This window comes from Gossypium hirsutum, chromosome D03 (genome assembly GCF_007990345.1).
Source record: "Gossypium hirsutum isolate 1008001.06 chromosome D03, Gossypium_hirsutum_v2.1, whole genome shotgun sequence".
NCBI classification, from domain to species: Eukaryota; Viridiplantae; Streptophyta; class Magnoliopsida; order Malvales; family Malvaceae; genus Gossypium; species Gossypium hirsutum.
Window position 1 is genome coordinate 18,035,699 of NC_053439.1, and position 17,801 is coordinate 18,053,499.

The 17,801-nt window shown below is 36.9% G+C and overlaps 1 non-coding gene across 1 annotated transcript; it reads right to left on the minus strand.

Annotated features, from left to right (window-relative positions):
* Nucleotides 1–17,433: 17,433 nt before the first annotated feature.
* Nucleotides 17,434–17,540, minus strand: LOC121215866 (small nucleolar RNA R71). The gene has a single exon (XR_005911836.1). It is a non-coding gene; the product is annotated as a small nucleolar RNA R71 (small nucleolar RNA).
* Nucleotides 17,541–17,801: the final 261 nt, after the last annotated feature.

The following is a 17,801-nucleotide window of genomic DNA, read 5'->3' on the forward strand; positions in this document are numbered from 1 at the left end:
CGCTCATCTCCGAAATGATATTATAGCTTATCAACAGTTGGATAATGAGGATCTTCACACCACATGGGAACGTGATAAATCTTTCTTTCGATGTTGTCCTATGTACGACATTTAACAAGTAACACAAATTGAGATTTTCTATAATTGGCTAAATTCACACACGTGGAATCTTGTCCATGCATCCGCCACTGGCCCTTTGTTGGATTGTACTTATAATGATGCTATTGAAATTCTTGAGAGAATTGCTCAGAATGATTATCAATATCCTATCTCTAAAGCTGCACAACCAAAAGCTACCCCGGGAGTTATTGAATTGGATGCAATATCTACACTTAATGATCAAGTTTCTTATCTTGCAAATTTGATAAAAAAATATGCAAGGGACTAATGACGCTGCACCTATATAAGTCGCTCAACAAGTTGATGTTCCTACCTTTTTTTATGAGATTTGCAGTGACAACCACAGCTATGAAGATTTTCCACAACATGCAAAGAATTCCTTTTATGTCAGTAACATCTGCAAAAATTCTTATGGAACCTCTTAAAATAATTCTGCATGTAATCAACAGTCTTGGAGAACTTAGAATGCTAGACAAAATGCTGTGAAATTCTGACATGGGAATATATATACTCAAGGAAATTATAATTCAAGACAAGGGAATTACAATTAACAACAACGAAACTACAATCAGCACACTCAAATGCATCCAAAACAAAGCCAGATGCATCCACACCAAAATCAGATGCAGCCACAACACTTTTCAATACCGAATCAGCATGTTCAAGAACATCAATGACAACAGTACAAACAAACTTCTCCTTCTGACCCGTTAGCAGCTTTTGAGGCTTTAATGCGGGAGCATATGACTCACACAAAAGCTATTGTACAAGGGAATTCATCTTCTATTCAGGCGTTGGAGGCACAATTAGGATAACTTGCTTCAAATCTGAATACTCGACCATCCGGCACATTACCTAGTCACACGAAAAATCCCAGTCCGAAGGGGAAAGAACACTGCTAGGCTATCACTCTTAGGAGTAGTAAACATATTGGCAAGCTGACTACAATAGCACCTTAAGATACTGGTGAAGTGAACCCTGATGAGAAGGTTGAATCTAAAGAGCTTGTCGATGTACCGAACAAAGAAGTTCCACAAATTGCCACTCATATGCCTAATGTCCAACCTTCGAAACTTTCGATGCAATCAAAGGTGTCGGCGCAATCAGATGTATCTCCACCTTTACTTTTTCCATAAAGATTCAGGGAGAATGAGCAGGATAAGTAGTACTAACTGTTCCTAAACACACAGAAGTAACTTCAGGTCAATATTCCTTTAGTAGACGCTCTTGTGCAAATTCTAAATTATTGGAAATTTATAAAGGAGCTCTTGTCCAAAAAGAATAAGCTTAGTGATATGGAAACTATTGCACTCATAGAGGGATGTAGTGTTGTTTTGAAAAATAAGTTGCCTTCCAAAATGAAAGATCCTAGGAGCTTTACTATCCCACGTTCAATTGGCAACTATTATTTGGGCAAGGCTTTATGCGACTTGGGAGCTAGCATCAACCTAATGCCACTATCTACTTTCAAAAAGTTGGGAATTGGTCACATGAAACCTACTGCAGTGACATTGCAACTAGGTGATCGATCATTGGCTCAACCTGAAGGGCAAATAAAAGATATCTTAGTTCGTGTGGATAAATTCATTTTTTTGGCTGATTTTATCATGCTTGATTACGAGACAGATAAGGAAGTTCCCATAATCTTGGGACGACCATTTTTAGCCACCGGATGAACTCTTATTGATGCTTACAAAGGTGAACTAGCCATGCGACTTAATGATGAGCACGTTACCTTCAGTGTTTTCAAATCTATTCAATGCAAGGATAAAGAAGAATGCCATATTGTCGTTGTGCTACATGATCTAATTGAGGAAGTATTCAATGAACAAAGCACAATACTTTCTGAAGAGTTTGCAATGACATCTAATGATGAATTCTTAGATAATTGTGACAGCATGGTTGAAGCTAATAATATTGAACTCAGGCATGGGTAGCAGATTGAATCCCTAGACTTAGCCAGCAGAATAGCTCAATTTTTCAAGCCATTTATCGATGAAGCACCTACTTTGGAATTGAAATCACTGCTTACTCATCTTAAATACGTTTTTCTTGGTGATAACAATACTCTTCCAGTTATTGTCTCTGCGACAATAGATGTGACTCAAGAAGAGAAATTGGTCTATATTCTTAAGTAACATAAACGAGCTATTACTTGGAGTATTGCTTATATTCGAGGCATTAGTCCATCTTTTTGCATGCACAAGATCAAGTTGGAAGATGAAGGCAAGCAATCGATTGAGAAACAAAGAAGATTAAACGAGAAGATGAAGGAAGTTATTAAGAAAGAAATTATAAAATGGCTTGATGCTGGAATTATTTACCCTATTTTTTATAGCAATTGGGTAAGTCCAGTGCAATCCGTTCCTAAAAAGAGTGGCATCACTATGATTAGCAATGACAAAGACGAATTAATTCCTACATGCATTCCTACGGGATGGCGAGTCTATATTGATTATCGCAAACTTAATGCTGCCACAAAGGCCCACTTCCCACTTCCTTTCATTGACCAAACGTTGGACAGGCTTACTGGAAGAGCCTATTACTACTTCTTATACGGCTATTCTGGGTACAATCGAATTACTATTGCACCAGAGGATCAAGAGAAAACAACTTTCACTTGTCTCTTTGGTACTTTTGCTTTTCACAGTATGCTTTTCGGTTTTTGCAACGCACCAGCCACACTTCAAAAGTGCATGATGGTAATATTCTTGGATATTATTGAAGATTTCAAAGAGGTTTTTACGGATGATTTCTCAGTTTATGGGAATGATTTTGATCATTACGCTAACAATTTGGATAAAGTGTTGCAGCGATGTGAAGACACGCATCTTGTTTTGAATTGGGAAAAATGTCATTTCATGACAACTGAAGGCATTGTGTTAGGCCATCGCATCTCTAGTCAAGGAATTGAAGTAGACAAACCTAAAGTGGAAATCATTGAGAAATTACCTCCATTGACAAATGTGAAAGCTATTTGCAGTTTTCTTGGGCATGCGGGGTTTTACCAAAGATTTATTAGAGATTTCTCAAAAATTGCAAAGCCTTTATGCTCATTATTGGAATAGAATAAAAAAATACTCTTTGACAATGCATGTTTGGATGCACTCATTCAATTAAAGACACAACTAGTAAATACACCTATTGTTGTTACACTAGATTGGTCTCAACCTTTTGAAGTTATGTGCAATGCAAGCGACTTCGTTGTGGGTGCTGTTCTAGGACAATGCAAGGGAAAAATATTTCACGCCGTCTATTACGCTAGAAAAAATCTTACAGAGGCTCAGATCAATTATACCACTACAGAGAAAGAATTGTTGGCTGTAGTCTTTGCTTTCGACAAGTTTCGTTCTTATCTTATCGGTGCAAAGGTTACTGTATTTATTGATCACTCGGCATTGAGATATCTTTTTGTGAAGAAGGATGCAAAACCAAGATTGATACGTTGGATCTTACTGTTGCAAGAAATCGACATCAAGATAAAAGACCACAAGGGTTCAGAGAATCAAGTTATAGACCATCTGTCTCGGTTGGAAGTTGGCAGCGAAGATGGAAACATAATTCAAATTTTTGATGCATTCTCATATGAGAAGTTATTTGTTGTAGATGCAACCCCTTGGTATGCAGATTTGGTTAATTATTTAGTGTGTGAAAAACTCTCATTGGGTGTCATAGGCCATAAAAAAGAAATATTTCTTCATGAAGTAGTGAAGTATCATTGGAATGAGCCGTATTTCTTCAAGTTATGCAATGACAAAATTATTCGACCCTGTGTTTCGGAAGAGGAGATGCTTTCAATCCTGAAGCACTACCATGATGCTCCTTGTGGAGGTCATTTCGATGGCATGCAAACTGCTACTAAGGTTCTCCAATCAGGATTCTACTGGCCTTCATTATTCAAAAACGCCCATAATTTTGTGAATCAATGCGATAGGTGTCAGTGCACTGGTTCTATATCCTGATGCAATGAAATGTTGCAGCAGCCAATTATGGAGGTTAAATTATTTGATGTTTGGGGTATGGATTTTATGGGACCATTTTCAAGTTCATTTGGAAATATTTATATATTAGTAGTTGTTGACTACACCTCGAAGTGGGTTGAAGTTGTTACAGTCTCAAAGGATGATGAAAAGATAGTGCTTAAATTTTTTTCACAAGCATATACATACTCACCCGCTTTAGCACACCAAAGGTATTGATTTGTTATCAAGGTATACATTTTCATTGCAAGCAAGTGACTGTCACACTAAAGAGATATGGACTTAATAATAGAATGGCTACTACTTATATATCCAAAAATGAATGGACAAGCCGAAGTATCGAATCGACAAATGAAAAACATTCTTAAGAAGGTTGTGAACCCTTCAAGGAAAGATTAGTCTTCCAGTCTAGATGACGCTTTATGAGTATTGCGAAAAGGATACAAAACTTCATTAGGGATGTCACCGTATAAATTGGTATTTTGGAAAGCATGTCACTTTCTAGTTGAACTAGAGCACAAAGCAATATGGGCAATTAAGCAAGTGAACATGGACTATGAAGCTGCCAGAAAGAAAAGGCTGGTTGATATCATTGAACTAGAAGAGATTAGGCAAAATGCCTATGAAAACGCTGCAATTTACAAGGAAAAGATCAAATGATGACATGACAGAATTATTTTACAGCAACAATTTATCATGAGTCAACAAATTTTATTATTCAATTCTAGACTGAAACTACACCCGGATAAATTGTGCTCTTGTTGGTCTAGACCTTTTGAAGTTTTCGAAATATTTCCTCATAGTGCAGTCATAATCAAAGATTTACATGATGGACACCAGTTCAAAGTGAATGGCCAACGATTGAAATATTATTTTGGGAATATTAATCAAAAGCAGGCAGCGACCATTAAATTGGTCGAAAAATTTTAATTTTTATTGAATTTATCATTATGTGATTTTATTTTATTTTATTTTATTTTTTGTTTTTGTTTAAGTTTGTTTTACTTCTTTTTTTCTGCAGAATAATTAGGCACCATTTTTGTTGTACTTGGGCTTTATTGTCAACGAAAAGAATGTTGTCAATGCACTCGAGTTTGTGGGTGCAACTACTGATAATTTGGAGCTAGATGAAACTAGACCAGCGGAAGTTACAGAGGAAACAGCCAATGATGCTGAGGCAGCTCCAAAACCTGAAGAGTGATCTGAAGACTATGCGAAACCCAAAGAAAAGAAGAGAAAACGCTGCAAAGACAAAAAGCGCAAGGAGGAGAAAAAGAGGAGGAAGAAGAAACATCGTGCAGCCACATTGATGGCCGAGGAAAACTGATTTAGTTTATTTTCAGTTTTAGCTGCAGTATTCATGCATTGCATGTAGCTGTAATTTTCATTTTGTTAGTGCACATTTTTGTTCCATTTTTATTGTCATTGCATTTTAATGTTAGTGCATTGGGGACAATACAAAATTTAAGTTTGGGGGAATGCATATGGGGTTTGGAAATACACCCACATTTCTTTTTTTTAGTTTAATTAAGCATGCAAGGTTTATTTTTGGTTAATGCAAATGTGTTTGAAAATTTTTGTTACATTTGATGCTTAATTCTTGAATCATGTGAATTATCAATGAATGAGTTGGATAAATTTGATTGAATGTTGTATCTTCAATTCTTTGATGAATGGTTTAGGTTGCGTTAGTAATGGATGACTAGTAGCATTCCTTGAATCTTGAATGAATCTGCCTTTTACAGCTGCTTATATATATAGTTATGAATAAGAGACACTTCAAAGTGGGTGTATTATGAAATGTTAAAGAGGGAGCACTCCAATGCAAGCGTTAGAAAAATGAATCTGGCCAAAGGTTGTCGTTGCATGAGTGTGTGTCGACGCAATTACATACTCTCTGGGGGTTTGTTGCATTCCATCGTTACTTCTCAGGAACAAGGGTACAAATGCAACGATATCCCTTATTCATAAAAAAAGAACAAAAAATAGACATAGATTGTACAATAAATGCTGAATTGGTAGATAGAATTTAGGATTTAAAGCATGATGTTGGTTTTGATGAAGTTGCAATCTTATTTATTCATACTTATGTACTGCTGATGCAATATTCTTTCATCTGAATGTGACTCATTCATTGGGATTTTAGGTAATTCAAGTTGCTAGAATGATCATTTGCCTTAGTGAATTCTTGTGTATCCTTACTAGTTTTTGTTTTACTTGAGGACAAGTAAAAACTCAAGTTTGGGGGTGTGATAGTACTAGAAAGAACATTTGTTTTCTCCCTACTTCTTGGTTAATTTGTCCCCATTTAGTTATCATTAGAACATATTTTAGCATTTTCAATTCAGTAAATTACAATTTTATAACTCAGTGTATCTTAACCTATTTATCCTTAATTTCATCATGTTTTGGTACTGATGTGTTGTATGAGTATGTTCAGATTACGCCCAAAATTGCCGCCACACCTGACTGCTGTCCAGGTAAACAAAAGGGTGTGAGCTATCCAGTCTGGTAAAATCAACTTATATGTACAGAGGTAGCATGATTCTGATTGAAGGACACCTGTGCTATTTGGATAAATATTAATATTCAGATAAAAAGAAAAGAGAGAGGCTTTTTGGGGGATTATCTTTGTCAACCTATCTTTTGAAACTTTTCAGCTATGGCAGCTTAAGCCTTTTTCGGGTGAACCGACGTGAAATGGATGCAAATTATCTCTTGACGAGGAGCCCTGAGTGCAACACAAGAGGGAGTTGAGAGATCAAGTCGAGATTTTCTAGGAATAGTACTCTCCACTTGTTTATTTTATATTTCTTTTCTAGATGATGGTGATTACTTTCTATTTCATGTTTGTACAGAAGTACACATGATTTCTGGGTTAAATTCTATTTTATTCAATCCTGCTTTTACTATCCAATCTTTGGGTTTGAATGTTTTTAGCATGGAAGTGTTATTGCGGTCACTGACACTGGAAAGTGCAGCGACAGTTCAAGCTAACAAGCATGACAACAGAAGTTGCTTGAGGATTAGAGGAATTTAATCCACTTGCTCTTAATAGTGTTCCATTGTCATTATTGGAAGGTGTGGTTAATGTGCATGTTTAAGTCTTACATTAAACATAGAAGTTAAGCTTGGTAAGATATTCAATGCAATTTAATGCATCGACAATCACCTATCCTTTTATACCTTGTGAGCACTTAGTATTCTGCTAAATATTCACGTTGGGGAATCCAGTTTATCATTATCATATTTTATCTTATTGTTTTCAAGTTATTGCTTCAACAACTACTCTCACAATTTATCTTGTTTCTATCTATTTATTGCACTGACATTGATAGACAAAAGACAACCATCCTCGTGGTATCGATATCTGATAGACTTATATCTGTCTACTATACTTGCATCGATAGTTTACGCTTGCACATTATTTCTATGACGTTAAACAACCGATCATTTAACTAGGTATTCAAATTGGCCAAAATGACTAACTAACTTTCAAGTAAACTTGCATCAATTCAAACCATTGAATTAACTTACCAAAGCCTATCAAATGGTACAAAATATGTCATTTATTCACTAACATCAACAGACATTTATATACCTTTCGTAACAAGATACTAAACCACAACAAGTTATAAGGCTTATACAATATGCATATTTATCTATCATAATTCAATCATATTAAGCCAAAAATCGACCATAATAAGATTAATATTTACATGCCATAAACTAAGCTCATATCAACATCAAAATGCTAACTCACAAGCCAAACCAAATGGCTATTCCAATAACCAAAACACATGGCCAACATTAGCCAAAATACCTATTCATGCCATTATAACCAAAATTAAACATTCGTAAGTACTGAAAGAGCCGATAGATAGCGTGATAGATCTCCGACGACTTTCCAACCCGAACGGGCTTCTGACAACTACAAAACATAGAAAAACTAACACAAAGTAAGCATGCCATGCTTAGTAAGTTCGTAAAACGTATAGTCTAACCTTGCCAATACAATATACAACCACAAAGCATGTAAACCCAATCCAACATGAGAATTACTAATTCAAAAACTTATATATCTACATTCATCCTCTTAACTTTCACAAGGTACACATTACTTACCTTTCATCAAACTAATGTAATTTACAGTGAAAGCTCTTACCGAAGTTCACACGAGGTAATAACACGATGGTTGACCCATCCCTTTTAGTAATTCGATAACTGAAGTTATACCTTTTCATAGTTCAAAAGCCAAAGCTATCCCTTTTCATAATTTGATGGTTGTCACCATCCCTTGTCATTGTTCGATGGTCGTCACCATCCCTTTTCATAATTTGATAACCAAAGCTATCCCTTTTCATAGTTCGATAACCGAAGCCATCCCTTTTCATATTTCGATGGTCGTCAGCATCCCTTTTCATTGTTGATGGTCATCACCATCCCTTCTCATAATTGTTAGCTGGAGCTATCCCTTTTCGTATTCGATAGTCGAAGCTATCACTTTTCATTTGTCGCTGATCGATGTTATGCCGTTGGATTTTTTCATCAACACTCAATGTAATATTATACAATAATAGCATTCAATTCATAAAATAAAAACAAAACTTAAACGTACAAACTTACCTCGATGATAAACGTAAAAAAATAAAGTCGACTAATCCGAATCCTTTTCTTTGCCTCGATCTAAAGTTGTACGTGGTTTATCTTGATCTAAATGAATAAATTTAGCTCAATTAAATAATCATTCTATTAAATTTAACTCAAATTCACATTTTAGCAAAATTATAATTTTGCCCCTATACTTTTGATTTCTTTACGAATTAGTTCTTAGGCTTATAAAATGAAATTCAAGCAATTTCATCCCTACCCAAGCCTAGCCGAATATCATACAAGCTTATAGCACCCCACAAATTTCATTAATTCACAAATTACACTATGAGAATTTCATAATTTTTAATTTAACCCCTAATTAACAAATTTTTCAAAAACCACTTAACAAAAGTTTTTTTATCTAACAATAAGGATTCATTTTCTTCCATTAAACATCATAAACAACAAAATTGTATTCATGGTAAAACCCTAAACATTCAAAAATTTTGCAAATTAGTCCCTGGGCTAGCTAGATTAAGCTACAACGACTCCAAAAACATAAAAATAATTAAAAACGAGACAAAAATGACTTACATACAAGCTAGAATGCCATGGCCGAACCTAGCATGCTTCCATGGTGTTTTTCTTCTTTCATTGTTGGTGGTGAAGATGGAAGAAAGTGTAACGCCCCAAAATTCAAGTCTATAATTTTTGCATGATTTGTCACAAATTGCTTGTTTGCTTCAGTGGTTAAGTAATTTCGGTGTATATGGGAGTGTTTGAGGAGCCTGGGTTCAAGTCTTGGCTTTTGCAGAATTTTTAGTTAAGCTTTTATTTGAATCTGGACATTGGCACATAGGCTTTATAAATTTTAGTGCTTCTTTTATGACAACAAGAGCCTAATGGTCCAGTGGTAGGTGGCGTGTGAAGTACTCTTAAGGTCTGAGGTTCGAGTCCTGTGCTGCACTGTAGAGTGTTTATTTTTATCACTTGTGTAATGAGGTGGTAGAGTTTGACTGAGTGGAAATTGAATGGAGGAGTGAGTCATGGAGAGAATAGTGGGATTGTAATTGGGTGGAGAAAATCAAAGAGGGATGAAGGGAGGATTTTTAGGAGAAAATCAAGGAATTTGAGAAGGGGGAAGTGTGTGCCGTTTGGGGTTATTCAAACCTTGAGATTTTGGCTAAGGGTTAAAAGTTTGTAACTTTTGGCATTTGGAAGAACTTCTTGGGGTAGCATCTGCCGAATTTTGTTTTTAGGTACAAAGAGTTTCGATTTTGGGTCAATTTCGTGTTCTCCTGTTAGCTTTTGGTGTCGATATTTCCTAAGCTTGGGAAGTACCTCTTGGGTTTGCTCATTTCTCTTTTCTGTTTTATTTTTCCCTCTTTCCCTCTCCTCCTGTGCCGAATCCTCTCATCTCTCTTTCTCTCTTTTTCGTTTCTCTTCTCTACACATCTCTTCTCTTCTTCTCCTCTTCATTCTAGTGCTAAAAGTGTTGTCGACTACCGGTAAGTGTTATACTTTTCACTCTGTTCATTGTTTTTCTCTTTTCCTAAAACCAAATACCTTCCTTCGTGATCTTTGATTGCTGACTGCTGATGCTTTTCTCTCGATGTGCTGCTTGTTGCAGTTTTAGAGTTTTCCTCGAGGAGTGATGCAGTGTAAACGTTGTTAATCGTTAAAACCACTCTCTTATCCCTCGATCAAAGTAAGTAGGCTAGTCATCTTTTAAGTGTAGGCCGAATGTTCCGATTGTTCTATAAATGATCATGTGTGGATTTCAACCACATGATTAAACAATATTGTTTAATGAAGTTCGTTGTATTGCAGATATCCGTCAAAAAGAGTGAAGTCAATCTTCATCGGTTGTAAAAGTGGGCTAAGCCACTTTTGTCAGTCGAGGCAACTATTAGTTTAATTTTGGTTAAGGATGTAAAAGAAGGAGATTAACCCTATTGTTAGTGACTAATGGAAAACTTGTCTGAATGCAGATTTTGGGTGTTTGTGGATCTTAGTACGTTATCACGAACATGTGTGTAATCACCCACTGCAACTGTAGATCGGCGAAAAGCTGAAAAGCCATAAACACGGCGTTTGAGACCACATGGGCCTACGATCGCTCAAGTGGCAAGCCCAACTTGTGATTCATGGGAAAATGACAGAAATGCCCTTGAAGGGTAAAATGACTGAAATACCCTTGAATGGTAAAATGATTGAAATACCCTCGAAGGGTAAAATGATCGAAATGCCCCCAAAGGGTAAAATGACCAAAATACCCTTGAAGGGTAAAATGACCAAAATACCCCCGAAGGGTAAAATTATCGAAATACCCTCGAAAGGTAAAATTACCAAAATATCCTTAAAGGGTAAAATGACTAAAATACCCCCGAAGGATAAAATGACCGAAATGATCAAAATGCCCTCAAAGGGTAAAATGATCGAAATACCCTCGTAGGGTAAAATGACAGTTATAACCTTAGGAGTTGAAATGTGTGTATGACCAACTTGCTCTATGATATATATATGACTGTTACTGAGTATGACATACTGCATACACATATGATTTATGACATGACATGTTGCATGGGGTTGGGATTCTGATATAGGGGAAGTATACTGTACTGGTGGCTTTGCCGCACATACTTTTACTGGCAGCTTCGCTGCGATTCTATTACTGGCAGCTCTGCTGTGATATTGGTGTGTTGGCTGGGTGGGTCAATTTTATTCTCCACATGGTGTGTTGGTGGTACGGAGTGGTGTGTTGGCTGGATTGGGTTGGGTTGCATTACTGCACAGTACTTTTTCTGTATTGGCCTAAGGCCCACACTGTTACTGAAATGGGCTAAGGCCCATATTACACTGTTACTGCTTAGGGCTCAGGCCCAGACTGTTACTACATGACATATATTGATTGACTGATAGAAGATTACACATTGAGTTTCGTAAACTCACCCTCTCCTTTAACTGTGTAGGTAATCCTCAGCCTTAGGCAATTTGGTGCTGCGAGGGACTCGGAGGTGGCTATACAATTGTTGCTGTTCACAATTGCTTTTACTTTAAAATAAATTATATGTTGGGTTTTCTTTTTGTAATAAGGCCTTTAAGTTGGTTTAAAAATTTTAATTGAGTTTTTGCTTACATATTTTAAGTTGCTAGTTTAGAAGAAGAGGAGTTTTTTTTAAATAATTACTATTTTCAAAGACACGAGCTTTAAACAATAAGAATTTAAGAAGCTTCGGTGATTTTAGACCAACTTATCAAATCAATAACGGATAACGAGACAAACATTTTAACTGGTTGGTTTGTTAATTAGTAATAATAAAGGGGTTTATTTTAAACTTAGAAACAAATTTTTACTAACGAGTTTAATTTTTCGAAAGACACTTCAATGTGGCGCACCAGATTCGACCATAACGTCTAGGCCAGATTTGGGGTGTTACATTTAGTGGTATCAGAGCCAGGTTACAAAAACTTGACTGTAGAATGGGTTTTGAAAATACCTAGAATTTTTGAAAAAAAATTGTTCTTAAAGTGTTTTGAAAGGTTTACAAGTGTGGCACACTGAGTCTCTAGTGCCGAATTTGTAAGTTTCTATATATTGTAGACTACTTGAACTAAAATATATTGAGAGATTACTATAGATAGTAGGACTGTACTGAAACTCTTAAGTTAGAGAAAACTGAGACTGTAGGAATACTGAAAACTGTAGGGAGACTCTCGAATACGAAAACAAACTCTGATTATTACTTTTCATAAGACATCTATTAATAGTTACTATAATTACTCACTAATGCATAAAACTGCGTAAAAAGATTATACGTTATTTGATATGAGCACTAGAGGTACTCGCGGAAGGGGTACACAAGGCCATTGTAGAGGCCAAGGAAGTGATAGGGCTAGGTCTTCGGCATCAGGCCACATGCCTAATGTCGAGGCCAGGGAAACACCAGCTTCATCGGTGACTGAGATGAGGTCATTTGATTGAGCGGCTGGGGATGATGCACTATCCCAAGCTATGCTCCATATTCTAGAAAGGGTCGCAAGGACTAGTACTGATACTATAGGCCGTGGGTCGAATTTAGAACGAATCCGATTGAATGGAGTAGAAATTTTTAGGGGTATTTTCGGAGTAGCCCCTAATGTGGCTGAATGCTGGTTGGAAGCCATGGAAAGAATAATGGATGATTTCAACTACACTTCTAAGCAAAAGCTAAAAGGTGCGGTGTATGTACTGCGAAACGAGGCTTATCAGTGGTAGCTTACCGTAAGAGAGGGTACTCAAGCCGACTGATTAATGTGGGATTTCCTTAAGTCAGCTTTTCAAGGAAAGTATATGGGCGCAAGTTATGTGGACGCATGAAGAAAAGAATTTTTGAGCTTGACCTAGGGGAATAAGATTGTAGCAGAATATGAGGCAGAGTTCTTGTGGCTGAGTTGCTATGTACGTGGGATAGTGGCAACTGAATATGAACGTTGTATGCGATTTGAGGACAGCCTCCGGGATTAGTTGCAAGTCTTGATAGCTCCGCAGAAGGAGTGAGATTTTGCTGCCCTAATTGAAAAGGCGAAATCGTGGAGGATGTGAAGCGCTCTGAGTGCCAGAACTGTGAGAATGATAGGGGTAGGTATAGGAGGGTTTCAGAGCTGGGGTTATTATTGCTAGACTACAGCCTTGTGCTGACTGTGGGGGACATCATTTGGGTAAGTGTTGGAAAAAGATTGGGGCATGTTTCAGATGTGGGTCTAAGGAGCATCAAGTTAAAGATTGTTCTCAGAGGCCTACTCAGATGCAAGCTACAGGTCAGGGTTTCGTTCAGCCAGTGAAAGGTGGACAGTAGCCACCAAGAGGCCGTGGGCAGGTTAGAGGTAGAAATGGTGTTGGACGAGGTCGTGGAACATTAGGCAGAGGTGCTGGTAACAGTGAGGCAAGGCAGCCAGCACTGGTTTATGCTGCTCATCACTGAGAGGATGGTGACGCTCTAGATGTTATAATTGGTACATTCCTAATTCATAATGTACCTTACACTGCTTTAATTGATATAGGGTCTACGCATTCATACATTGCATGCACTGTGTCTGCCATCTTGGGTATCATGTGTGAGGGTACTGTTAAGGAGATGACTGTGTTAAGTCCACTGGGACAATCAGTAAGGGTTGACAAGTTGTTCAAAGATGTGCCCCTAGAGGTTCAAGGGGTTATATTTCTAGCGGACTTGATGGAGCTACCGTTTGGTGAATTCGACCTAATCTTAGGGATGGATTGGTTAGTTAAACACCATGCAAATTCGGATTGTGTTGCTAAGTGTACGGTGTTAAAGACTATTGAGGATGGGGAGGTGGCTGCGATTGGGGAGCGAAGGGACTTCTTGTCTAATGTGATCTCTGCATTAAGGGCCGAAAAACTGGTTCGTAAGGGTTGTGAAGCGTTTCTAGCTTATATTTGTGCATCTGATTCTGAGGGTCCTTTTGTTGTGGATGTCAGAATTGTTAAGGATTTTTTTGTTATTATTCGAGACGAGCTCCCTGGGTTGCCTCCAAGCTGCGAAGTTGAATTTGGAATTGAGCTTCTGCCAGGAACGGCTCCAGTCTCTATCACCCTTTATAGGATGGCACCAAAGGAACTGGTGGAGTTAAAAGCTCAAATCCAAGAACTGTTGGATCAGGGATTCATTCGACCTAGTGTGTCTCCGTGGGGAGCACTAGTGTTGTTCGTAAAGAAAAAAGATGGGACCATGTGCATGTGCATCGACTATCGGCAATTGAATAAACTGACTATCAAGAATAAGTATCCCTTGTTGAGGATAGATGATTTATTTGATCAGTTGCAAGGAGCATCGGTTTTCTCCAAAATAGATCTTCATTCTGGGTATCATCAGCTAAGAGTTAAGGAGGCTGATGTGTATAAGACTGCGTTTAGGACCTTTATGGACATTACGAGTTCCTAGTGATGTCGTTTGGGCTTACAAATGCACCAGCAGCATTTATGGACATGATGAACCGAGTATACCAGCCCTATTTGGATCGGTTTGTGGTGGTATTTATAGACGATATTTTAGTGTATTCGAGAACCGAGGATGAGCATGATGCACATTTTCGAATTGTTCTATAGATTTTAAGGGATAAGCAGCTGTACACTAAGTTTAGTAAGTGTGAGTTCTGGCTGCGAGAAGTGACATTTCTGGGTCACGTGGTGTCTGCCGAGGGGATTAGGGTTGACCCTCTAAAAATTGAAGCTATACTGGAATGGAAACCACCTAAGACTGTATCTAAGATTCAAAGTTTTCTGGGTCTGGCAGGGTATTACAGACGTTTTTTTGAGGGGTTTTCCTTGATTGGTGCGTCTCTAACTAAGTTGCTGCAAAAAGGGTTACCATTTAATTGGACTGATAAGGAGCAAGAAAGTTTTGAGAAATTGAATAAAGTTCTGACTGAGGCCCCTGTCTTAATACAGCCAGATTCTGGAAGGAATTCACTATCTACAGTGATGCATCACACGTTGGTTTGGGTTGTGTGCTAATGCAGGAGGGTACGGTGGTTGCTTATGCGTCTGGAAACATGAAAATTTATGTGTTTTTACATGCCTTTTTTAACTTAAAATCATGTGATTTCAGTTAAATTCTTGTTGAAAAATAATTAACTATTCTAAATAATTAAATTATGTTATAAATATGAACGTGATGAATTTTAATTAATTTTATAGTTAATTTTGATTAATTTTGACTATTTTCGACAGATTCACACAAAGGGTGAAAATTGACTCGGCAGACAATGCTCGAAGAATAAAACTGAGAAGCAATTTGAAGCATCAAGGAAAATTTATTTCCAGCCTAAGATGGTCCAAAAATGTGTGTTAATTCATAATATAATTAATTTTAATTTATTCCCAATTTAATTTGGGCTAAATAAATTATTACTAATTGATTATGGGAAAAAAAGGGTCAAGTTGAACCACATTGGTTGAACCGAATCTAGTGAACCAAACCAGCCACCAATTGGGCTGCCCAGAACCATCCATATGCTCACCCAAATCAGCATTTTAGCTGACTACATAACCTTGCAAAGAACCCCTTGAAGAACTTTCAACCTTGCATTCAAACCCCTCCAAAAAATGTGGCTTTATGGATTTGCCCAGGCTATTTTTAGCAAAGTTGAATCTCTCAACTTTGCCATGTGTGTGGCCATCCAAGGGGATCTCTTTGGCTGATGGAATTTGCTATTTTTATCAGCCACAATCAGCTATAAAAGTCACCCATTTCTGATCATTCAACTCATCCCTCACACTCTCATTCTCTCTTCTCCTCTCTTACTTTCTCTAAACTTTTCCTTCCCATTTTACCTTTTGTTCAAGTGACAATTTCTTCTCTTGGAAAAGAGGTCCTCATCAGCCATTGTTGAGTAGCAATTAATGTGTTCATAAGCCACCTTGTTAGCCGAGGACAACGAAGAACGAAGAATGGAGCAATCAGTTAAGCCACGGAGAAACACCGGATTTGCTTCTTGTTCCCTATCTTTTTAAATTTCGTTGTTGTTTTCAAAAACATGTTTATGAATATTTATGCTATTGAAATGGTTATTTTAATCAAACTAGCTTGAATTTAATCTGTGTTGGGTTGATTATATTTTGCCTGCTTAAATTATTGAAATTGTGTTTGTGCTGTTATAGGCCTCAGTAAGATGCTTGATTAAGTAAAATTATGCCTAAGTTATTCTTGTAATATTAATTGTTAGATAACTAATTAATTAATTATTAAATTGTATTGAAATTTTAATTAATTGACACAATACTTAATAAGTGCATGTTTATTCTTCTAAGGTAGCTGAAGTTAATTTAGCATTGTATTTGGCGATACATATGCCTTGCATAACTTGCAAGATTATTGTGATTAAACTATTTCAAGATAGAAATACTCTGTTACCTCACTTGATCTTTTATATGCTTGTGAAGATTGATTAACCACTTGGATTGACATTGAAAAATGTTCCAGAGATTGATTAATTTAATAAGTATTTATGAGCAGTAGTTAGCAAATTACCGAGTTGCCGTGAATTTGTTCGTAGTAGTATAACATAAGTTTAATAATTCAAATTTAAAGGAATGTAATTAATCCAACACAATTATATCATCTTGATTAAACTTTATTTGAAATCGTGCATTAGAACCTTTTTATTTTTAAATTTTTTTACTTAGTTTTTAACCCTTAGTTTTTAATCATCTTTAAACCAAAATATTTTCCATCACCAAAGTGTTTTAACATTAATTTCATAAATATTCCTTTTTACAGTCCCTGTGGGTACGATAACTCGACATTTACTTGTCACTTTATTACTTGTTGCGATTGTGTACACTTGCACATTTTCGTCGTTTCAAGTTTTTGGCGCCGTTGTCGGGGACTGTTTTTTTTAAAAAAAACCATTATTTGTGAATCTTTTTTTACAATTTGGTTTATTTATTTTCCTGTTTAAATATTTACTTAATTAATCTTTCTGTGATTATTTTAGGTATTTAAGAGTATTGACCAGATTATCGACTTACTCCTTGTGGACCCTGAAATAGAACGAACCTTTCGACAACGAAGAAGATAAGCGAACTAGAGAAGGACCGAAGAGATAAACTTTGAGCATATGAATCAAGGAAACGGAGTTAGCCTGGTTGAACTCATTGCCACCGATCTCCATTTCTACATGGCAAGAGTTAGCTGAGAGATTCCTCATGAAGTATTTCCCCTCGAGCAAGAATGCCAAGTTGAGGAATGAGATCACTGCCTTCCAACAAATGGATGATGAGTCCCTGTATGAGGCATGAGAAAGGTACAAAGAGTTATTATGAAAGTGCCCTCATCATGGAATCCCACATTGCATTCAACTTAAGACATTCTATAATGGTCTCAATGCTCACACGAGGATGGTAATGGACGCCTCTGCTAATGGTGCTCTCCTTTCTACGTCTTATAATGAGGCTTATGAAATTATTAAGAGGATTGCCAGCAACAATTACCAATGGTCAACCAATCGAGCAGCATCAGGAAGACGAGTCATCGAAATACATGAAGTGGACGCTCTCACTTCACTCGCATCTCAGGTATCTTCAATATCCTAAATGCTTAAGAA